Raw genomic sequence first — 10,134 nt, 5'->3', positions numbered from 1 at the left:
AGTGGATTAGATCGTGCATCTGGGACCTTGGAGAGCATCCGGCTGAATAGGACCACTGGTGAACTCGCTGGGCTCGCACCGCCGGGGTGACACCAAGTCTACGCAGGATCTCCTCCTTCAGCTTGTCGTAGTCTTTAGCATCCTCTAGGGCAAGGTCGAAGTAGGCCTTTTGAGCATCCCCAGTCAGGAACGGAGCTACCAATCCTGCCCATTGTGTTTTAGGCCAGGCTTCCCTCTCCGCTGTCCTCTCAAAGGTATGGAGGAACGCCTCGACATCATCATGGGGAGTCAGCTTCTGCAAGAAGTGGCTTGCGCGGATGGTGCCTCCACTGCCAGGTACCAGCAGCTGTCCCTCTTGGTTCCGAGCCACCAGTTGTTGCACCAACTCACTCACTGCTTTCCTGTCAGCCTCAGCAGTCTGACGATCGGCCTCCGCAGCTGCAGCCAGACTCTCACACAGGGCCACCGCTTGCTGCTGTACTGCCTCTGTATGTTGTTGCAGGGCTGTGTTTGTTTTCCGCTGCTCAGCATTAGCCTGTTGCAAGGCCGCATTCGCTAACACCAGCTGCTTCACCATTTCATCCATGCTGCTGTTCAAACTTTTAAATCTTACGCCAAACACACTGTCGCTGTAGGCATGCTAAGTTGCCCGCATCCGAGCACCAATTGTGAGGGATCAGCTGCAAATGGTGAGTACTCAGCGGGAGATAGCAGCACAGACAGGTGTATTTTCCAAAACAAACAACAGTTTATTGGACAGCAGGCTTCTTAAACAGCAGTCTTTTGGCAGTTTGTAAAGTACAGTTCAAATGAAAACAAAAAAGGCCAGTCCAGGCCAGCAGCTTACATTCAGCTTTCAATATCAGGAACACACCAAACTCCATGTGCAGCCTGCACTTTCTCTCCAGAGCAAAAACCAGCTTCCTGGAATCAAACGTGAAGTCTTTCTTAGCAGACTGTCAGACCTTGCTGGTCACACCCTCTCTCTCTCCTCCTACTCCAGCCTTTCAAAGCTGCTCTGTTAACCCTGTGTGTCCTGACTCCAGCAGAAGCCCACATACACAGAGCAAACGATCCACCCAGGATCTGGCGACCAGATGCGCCCGCCCACTCTGCATCTGGTCAGCTCCGGACCCAAGTAAGGTTATTAACCTCTGTCCATGTGACAGACAGCCAAAACCTTTTTTCCGGAGCTGCTACTGGATGTAGCGTCTGATCCCAGGTGGAATGTACCTCCCATCCAACACAACCTGGGACAAATCGATTACCTCCTGGGTATCGACTTTGTCACAATATACACTGTGTGGTTGTGCTTAATAAACACCATTCACTTATTTCCGTGTTCAGCCTCGTTATATCCTGCTGCAAACAGTGATCACCTGTGCTTGCTCTGTGGGGTTTGTAACAATAACAGATGTAAACAATGCACTTGGGAGGTGATCTGACGGCGGGTCTGCAGGCGATCTGATGGTGTGGGTGGATGATTAGATTGCCCGCAATGGGCAGGTTAGGGGCTGACTGATGGGTGGCAGTGACAGCGGGTGATTGATGGGTGTCAGTGACAGGGGGTGATTGATGGGTGATTGACAGGTGATTGACAGGTGATCAGTGGGTTATTACAGGGGAGAAGAGATGTAAATAATGCACTAGCGAATTGATAAGGGGGGGGGGTCTGAGGGCAATCTGAGCATGTGGGCGGTTGATTGGGTGCCCGCAAGGGGCAGATTAGGGTCTAATCTGATGGGTAACAGTGACAGGTGGTGATAGGGGGTGATTGATGGGTGATTGATGAGTAATTAGTGGGTGTTTAGGGTAGAGAACAGATGTAAACAATGCACTTGGGAGGTGATCTGACGGCAGGTTTGCGGGCGATCTGATGGTGTGGGTGGGTGATCAGATTGCCCGCAAGGGGCAGGTTAATGGATGATTGATGGGTGGCAGTGACAGGGGGTGATTGATGGGTGATTGACAGGTGATTGACAGGTGATCAGGGGGGATAGATGCATACAGTACACAGGGGGGGGGGTCTGGGGAGAATCTGAGTGGTGGGGGGGTGATCAGGAGTCGCCAGGGTGCAGTTAGGGACCTAATAAAAAAAATAGCGTTAACAGATAGTGACAGGGAGTGATTGATGGGTGATTAGGGGAGTGATTGGGTGCAAACAGTGGTCTGGGGGGTGGGCAGGGGGGTCTGAGGGGTGCTGTGGGCGATCAGGGGGCAGGGGGGGGGGGGAGATCAGTGTGTTTGGGTACAGACTAGGATGGCTGCAGCCTGCCCTGGTGGTCCCTCGGACACTGGGACCACCAGGGCAGGAGGCAGCCTGTATAATACACTTTGTATACATTACAAAGTGTATTATACACTTTGTAGCGGCGATCGTGGGGTTAACAACCCGCCGGCGCTTCCGAACGGCCGGCGGGTTGTTGTCGCGGGTGGGCGGAGCCTATTGCTGGTGGATGCGCGCGCATTCCAGCGCGCGATCCCCGGCAACACAGTGTCCCAGGACCCAATGCCAATCTGCGTTACATGGTCCTGGGGCAGCCACTTTGCTGCCGCCAATGTACAGTGGGCGGTCGGCAAGTGGTTAAAGGACAACTGACATGCGAGGAACATGGAGGCTGCCATCAGTGGGCATCAAAATTCACAATTATGCATCGTAATCGTAATGCGAAATTTCAGGGAAAATGGTAATTAATTTTGTATGTAATAGTAATATTTCCTAATTTCCCAGAATTTTTCGCGTAATTTTTCCTAAATTTCGCATTAATTTTGTGCCGACTTTAGTGGTTGATAACAAAGCCCCCATAGATGCTGTTGCTACCAAAATTGCTACATAAGTTAAGGAGAATAGTGAGTACAAGTCAAAAAAAATAATTTTTTTCAAAAAGACCTTGCAGTTTCTGAGAAAATCGATTTTAAAATGCAAAGAAAAATGTTTTTTAAACTGTCATTTTTCTGAGTTTAAAAACTATTTTTTCGTTGCATTTTTAAAATCAATTAAATGATGAAATCATAATTACGTATAGTCGAAATTGCGAACATCTACGTGAAAATTTGCGTAATCGTACCATATTTACTTCCTTTTAAACAATGCAAAGTGCCTTGCTGTTCTGCTGATCCTCTGCCTCTAAAACATTTAGTCATAGACCCTGAACACGCATGCAGATCAGATGTGTGATTGTATCTGCTGAATGCTTTTTTCAGGTGTGTGATACAGACATACTGATGCATGTAAGATCAGCAGGACTGCCAGACAACTGGTATTGTTTAAAAGGAACTACCGGTAAATATGGCAGCCTCCATATCCCTCCCAGGTTAGTTGTCCTTGCCTGTCACTTTCAGCATCAGAATAACAAAAACTCTTTCCTGTATAGGGAGGCTGACTTACTAAGGTAGGTCGGAGAACACTGGAATCCTTCAGCCTCGGCAGCTATGCTGCCAACACTCATACCTCTATTTGCAAAAGACAATCTTTGGATATGACGCTAAACATGCTTTGGGTGGAACCTGACCTGTTAAACCTCTATATCATCTAGGCCACCATGCTGAAGCTCAGTTTCAGTGTGTTTGCAATGTCCTTACAGCCTAGGCCATCTTTATTTAGAGCAACAATTCTTTATTTTTTAAAGATCATCAGATAGTTCTCTGCCATGAGGTGCCATGTTGAACTTCCAGTGACCAGTATGACAGAGTGTGAGAGTGATAACACTAACTTTAACACACTGCTTCCCATTCACACCTGAAACCTTGTAACACTAACTTTACCCTGGGGAGGGAAAATGTCAAATTGAGCAGAATTTTGGCAGTCTTCACATAGCAGTGTACTCACTTTTATTGCCAGTGATTTAGACATTAATGGCTGTATGTTGAGTTATTTTGATGAGACAGCAAATTTACAGTTTTACAAGCTGTACCCTGACTACTTTACATTGTATTAAACTGTCTTATCCTCTGTGTTGTCCCATGAAAAGATATAATAAATTATTTACAAAAATGTGAGATACTGTTTCTCTGATCAGGAGATGATCATATACTGCATGGCAACATGCATGGCAGTGGGAAATGTGTGAGTGGGAGTAATAAGTCACCAACATGCGTAAATAAAAATGTGGCATTCCCAGCATCACCTCAGACATGCATTCTCCTTCCCTGGGGGATGAATGGGGAATCAGGTACAGTAAAAACTCTGATATAGTAAACCTCTAGATATAGCAAACTCAGTCCTACTTTTTCTGGTCCCTTGGCATATAAAAGGATTCTATTGTATTGTAATAAATGACAAGACAAGATTCTGATGAGAAGAATTATCAAGAAGCCAGAGAAAAAAGCAACACAAACAAGGACAGGAGATGTTTGTGAGAAGTTCTGGACGGTAAAGTGCGATGGGGTGAACAAGTAAGAGGACGAGAGGATTTCATAGGTGGGGTAAAGGTTGTGGGTGGCATGGTATATAGTTCTGTTGATTAGGAAATGGTTGGAGATGATAATTTATTGAGAGCTTTCTATGAGAAGGTTAGAAGTTTGGATCCTTTGGGTAATTGTCAACCAGTAAAGAGAGCACAGAGAGGCATCCTCAGAAGAGTGGAAGGAAAGCTACATGAAAGAAACTGCAGAACTCAGTAGGGGCTAAAGATGTATCCAGAGGCGGGACAAGGTCCTCCAGCATCCAAGGCTGAGACACCAAAGTGTGCCCCTCCATCCCTGCCACTCAAGCCGTCACACACTGATTGCTATTAGACTAAGAGGTGCCCCAGGGCCCACAACCTCCCCAACACCTTAATATCTAGTTATCTGGCTTGCAGTCACTTCTATGTATCCCCTTTTCTTATTTCTTTCTGCTTCAAACACAATTAGGAATGACAGCTGAATGAATTGTGCGCCCCCTCCTACACTGCGCCCTGAGGCTGGAGCCTCTCCAGCCTATGCCTCGGCCCGACCCTGGATGTATCAGTCTATTGTAGGCTGCAGAGTACGAGGTTGCAGTAGTCAAAAAAAGCAAATGATTAGGGCACATAAAAGCACTTTAGTAGGCTCTTGTGCAAGGCAAGGACACATTCAGAAATTATCTCTAAAATGGAAGTACCATGAGGTAGGTAGTGAAGCAATATGTGGATAACAGCCACAGTTCACAGTCAAATATTACCACCCAGACAACGGGCATTGGGAGTTGAGGTTACTGGGATCCAGCCAAGGTGTCTTGAGTATACTTGTTACAAGGGCTTGCTTGAATGTGAATGGGAAGGTACCGGTGGAAAGGAAAGATGAATAATGAGGGGGAGAGGGTATTGGATAAAGGGGGCAGGTGGTGGGACGTGATTTAGAGGAAGGTGATAACAAGGTGTCAAGTTATTTTTGACAAGACTGAAAAAGAGGAGGTGAGGTATGGGGTCTAAGAAGTAGCTCACTGAGAGATGCTTTTTCTGATGTTGCTGATTTCGTCTTTGAACAGTAAGGCATAGTTCTTGATTGAGACTCCGGAAGTGAGAGAAGTGGGGATGGAGGAGGAGGGAGATAAAGGTAGAAAAGAAAAGGTGTTTGGGATTGTGGAACTGTGATGAAATAAGGAAAGAGAAGTTTGAATGTTTGGCCGGCGAGATGGCCTATTAGATAGCTTATAAAGTTCTTGGTAATAATTTCCCAAGGTTTCCCCAATCGCTCAGATGCTATGTGGTCCACACCTCCAGAATTAAGATGCCATGAGAAACAATTGCTGATCATATCACAGTGGTGTCAGATTTGCACAAAATGCAAGCTAAGTGTCTGTAGAGCAGTGTGCAATTCCATGTGAACCAGAGCTCTATAACTCCACTCAAAAATAATTGTTTTTCATGATCTGTATGTTACAGCCTAGAAGTTCCACCCCATTCCCAGACTGAAGTAATACAGGTCCTGTCAGTGGGTAGCACACACGGTCCCCCTCATTTATGTCATTAGGAGAACTGTAATCATGTGAATAGGCCAACAATCAACCGATATTGGCATATGGCTGCTTTATTGAAAGTGAAATGTTTTTCAGTGGATTAGGGAACTGTCAGGCTACACAAAGATTGTTTTTTCCTGCTTGCCTGGACTTAGACTTCAAGTTTTGTATTTTATCTTCTTTATTCATTTCAGCATGAACACAAGCATGTTATTTTTCACGGCTGTTAACTGGAGACCACTTGGCAGAGAGAGTAAAGCAGGACTAGGCTCTCTGCCATTGGTTTACTGAAGCTCTGCAGCTGATTAATAAGATGAAGGCTTTCAGATTAGCATAATTGTACATGAAGATGACTTTGGTAAAACAGCTATTCCACAGCTGTCTCTTATCTATAGAAAGAGGGAGGGAAAAATAGGGACAACATGTGGCTATGCTTTGATCCCATCTACAGCTTCATTTAGTAGACATCACTGCAAAGGCTATTTGTATTGTTTCAAACCACTACTGGTATCAAAACTATACAGTGCTATTCCAATGAGACAAATACTTGCTGGTGGAACCAGGAAATGTGGGGGGCAAAGGCACCGCAGAAGTTTGGGCACCGCCGCAGGCGCCCATACTAATTTTGGCCACGGGCCCTTTGGCGGCACTCAAATGTCTGTGGCACCCAATGTTTTTCATTTTTGGTGGTGGGTTTGTACCAGGGGGGAAAAGTTAGGCATGTGCAGGAAGTACTTAAAGGTCAGACGTCAGTGTCTTCTTTTTTAAGGTTAAGCATTGTGAGGGTGGTCGGTTAGGATTAGTTATCGGAGGTGAATGGTTAGGGTTGACCATCTGCAGGGTAAGTGATTAGGGTTAGGCATCTGGGGGGGGGGGGGGGGCTGAAAAGGTTAGGCACCTGTGGACGGTGGTTAGGGTTAGACATCGGATGGGGGTGGTTAGGGTTAGGCATTGGCAGGGGGGTGGTTAGGGTTAGGCATCGGCAGGGGGGTGGTTAGGGTCAGACATCGGATGGGAGGTGGTAAGGGTTAGGCATCAGTAGAAGCAGGGCCAGTTCTAGATTTTTTTGCTGCCTGAGGCAAACTTGTGAGGATGGACCCGCCCCCCCCCCCCCCAAAAAAAAAATTTGGTTGGAATGATCGCACAGCACCCGACAATTTGCACTGCACGTTATAGCTGCAGTGAGCCCCCCCAAAACACCCTCAGTATAGGTAGGTAGCCAGTTATAGGTCCCCCCAGGTGTTGGTAGCTAGGAACAGTTGCCCCCAGTATAGGTTGGCCAGGCACTCTGTTTCTGCCTAGTGCTGTTCCCAGACTTCTGCCGCCTGAGGAAGTTGCCTCACTTGGCATCATGGGCGGACCAGGCCTGGGTAGAGGGAGGGTTCTGTGTGACAGAAGGTTAGGTTTAGCTGTAGTAAAATATTGTTATCTTTTACTGATATTTTACTATTGAAATTAGCACAAAATAGTAAAATGTCCATAAATTTACCGATATTCTACTAGCGGCCATTTCAAGGGCAACCTAATTCCCGGGCGCCCTTTTTGCATGCACGCCTTGCTGGTCATATATAATACTTCTATCATCTACATTTGAACCAGTCATTACAGTGTCATCAGTGCACATTTCAAATCATTTAAAGCATACCTAAAGTGAAAATAAACTTATGAGTTCAATAATTATATTTATAGATTTCATCATAAAAGTACGTCCTTAATCTCCCGTATTCTTATTTTGGGGTTAAGAGCCTAAAAATCTCAGTTTGAGGTCTAAGCCATGTTTAACGTCTCACTTACATTCCCACTGTTCATTTAGCTCCCACACAGAGAAGTGATGACTCATTGACTTTAAAGTGAACCTTTGTCAGCTTCACTTCCTGCTCTGCTAAAGGAGGAGAGTGGGGAGGAAGGAGGATCGAATCAAAGTGCAACACCCTGATTAGTCCTTCAAATGTTGCCTGGTGAGTATTGTGAGGAGCACAAGGGTGTGGTAGCATACTGTACTCATCTGGCACTCAGGGCAGGTTCTAGCTACAATGGGGCCCGGGGCAAAAGTAACTTGGGCGGCCCACCTATCAATGTCCCCAGCAGCGCCTGACCCAACTCCCAGGACCCATCCTATCACACTCCCAGCCATGCAGAATCATTAGATTCCATCATATGTCCCCAAAAGCATTTTGTCCCTCCTCCTTTTCCTTACAAATGCAGAGAGTACACACATTGGGGTCTTACCTAATCCAGTCAGCACACAGGAGGCAGCACCATGCTCTATGCTCTTGACTTCTCCTCATGGCTCCTCTCTTCCTCTGCAGGCATGTATGGGGTCACCATAGCTGGAGAGGAGGCGGGGAGACACCTTGGGGGGTCCCTACAGGCTCTGGGGTAATTTCCCCCTTTGCCGCTACAGAAGCGCCAGCCCTTCTGGAATTACAGACTAACATTCATGTCCTTCTGTCAAAGCTGTTATCAGAGAAGACATGAATAAACAGTATTTCTTAGCAATAAGTGGTTAAATTAAGTCTAGTATTGATTTTCTTACCTACTCTTTAGTAGAATAACTCCTGGCAACTGCTATGACATACCTCCCAACTTTTTGAGATGAGAAAGAGGGACACCTTCACACTTACCCCTATTCATGCCCCCAGCACACCCCTAATCACACATAGCACTTAAAATTCATAAGCAAAGGATGTAATTTTAGAATTCAAACCACACTGGTCCTTTCGGTTATCATTAGTTTGTCTTCATGTTAACATTTGAAATTGCAAAATATATCAATTTAAAGGATGGAATTAAAGTTTGGAACCAATAACTACACATTTTTCAGTCGGAAAATACATATATTTACATAAATCTGTACATGAGTCCTGAAAGAGGGACACGTGAGGGAGGAAGAAGGATTTGTTTTCCAAAGAGGGACTGCCCCTCCGAAAAGACAGACAGACAGGTTGCTCTTAGTTACTGCTCATTACCATTGCTTTTAGCTCAGCCTTGTTGTCCAGTATCCCTGACAGTGTATCAAAGTGAACAAAGACTTGTCTGACATCAATACAGTAGACCACTGGCTGTTTGCATAACTGGTAATGTGGGAATGAACCATAAAATTATAGCAAGTATACAGCACATTAAGTGGTAAGAACTTGATTGATATTTACTTATTCATGTTCATGTTTCTTCAGCAGCTTGTGTGGGAGGGAAACATAACAGTTCTCTGGTTTCTTGTCACATCTTGTGGGATGGAAGCTGTGTGGGAGGTGAGGAATTTATTAATGCTGGAGAAAGAGGTGACTGATGCATTAGTGTGTGGCCATGGATCCATCTGGGGCGCCTTCCGGTTTCTTCACACTGCACTCTGTCTATTATACACACAGCACATGAAAAATGATAGAACATTCACGGTCATGTGTAATATGGTTATTGTTAAAAAAAATCATATTTCACATAAAAGTTGGTTTTCCACTTATGAGAAAGGAGAGACCAGAGACAAAGCTATAGGAGATGCAGAGGCTGGGACAACACCAGGATCTGAGGGGCCCACATGGGGCTCTCCACCAACCGCTGCATTTGATCATTATTGGTGCCGTAGTGCACTGGTCCTCAACTTTTGGCCAAATTAATTCTCCTCATGACCCTGGTGAAGCGGTCTCAAATCGATTGCCACTTAGTTATAACCACTTCAACTGAAATGAGATTTTAATAAAGTAAGGAAGGGGCAAAGCAGGTCAAGGACCTCAAAAGAAGACAAGACACCGAACATTTATATTGTGCTTTTCTCCTGGCAGACTCAAAGTGCCAGAGCTGCAGCCACTAGGACATGCACTGGAGGCAGTAGCAGTGTTAAGGAGTCTTGCTCTAGTTCTCCTTACTGAATAGATGCTGGCTTACTGAACAGGAAAACACTGGTTTCCTGTATCAGAGGCAGAGTCCTTAAAGGATACCCGAAGTGACAAGTAACATGATGAGATAGACATGTGTATGTACAGTGCCTAGCACACAAATAACTATGCTGTGGTCCTTTTTTTATTTCTCTGTCTGAAAGAGTTAAATATCAGGTATGTAAGTGACTGACTCAGTCCTGACTCAGACAGGAAGTGACTACAGTGTGAACCTCACTGATAAGAAATTCCCCTTTTTATCTCTTTCTTGCTCTCAAAAGCTATTTTTTGCTAGGAAAATGTTTTATAGAATGGAATTTCTCATCAGTGAGGGTCACACTG

This window comes from Hyperolius riggenbachi, chromosome 5, assembly GCF_040937935.1.
Source record: "Hyperolius riggenbachi isolate aHypRig1 chromosome 5, aHypRig1.pri, whole genome shotgun sequence".
Classification (NCBI taxonomy): Eukaryota; Metazoa; Chordata; class Amphibia; order Anura; family Hyperoliidae; genus Hyperolius; species Hyperolius riggenbachi.
Note: the sequence above shows the minus strand (reverse complement) of the source record.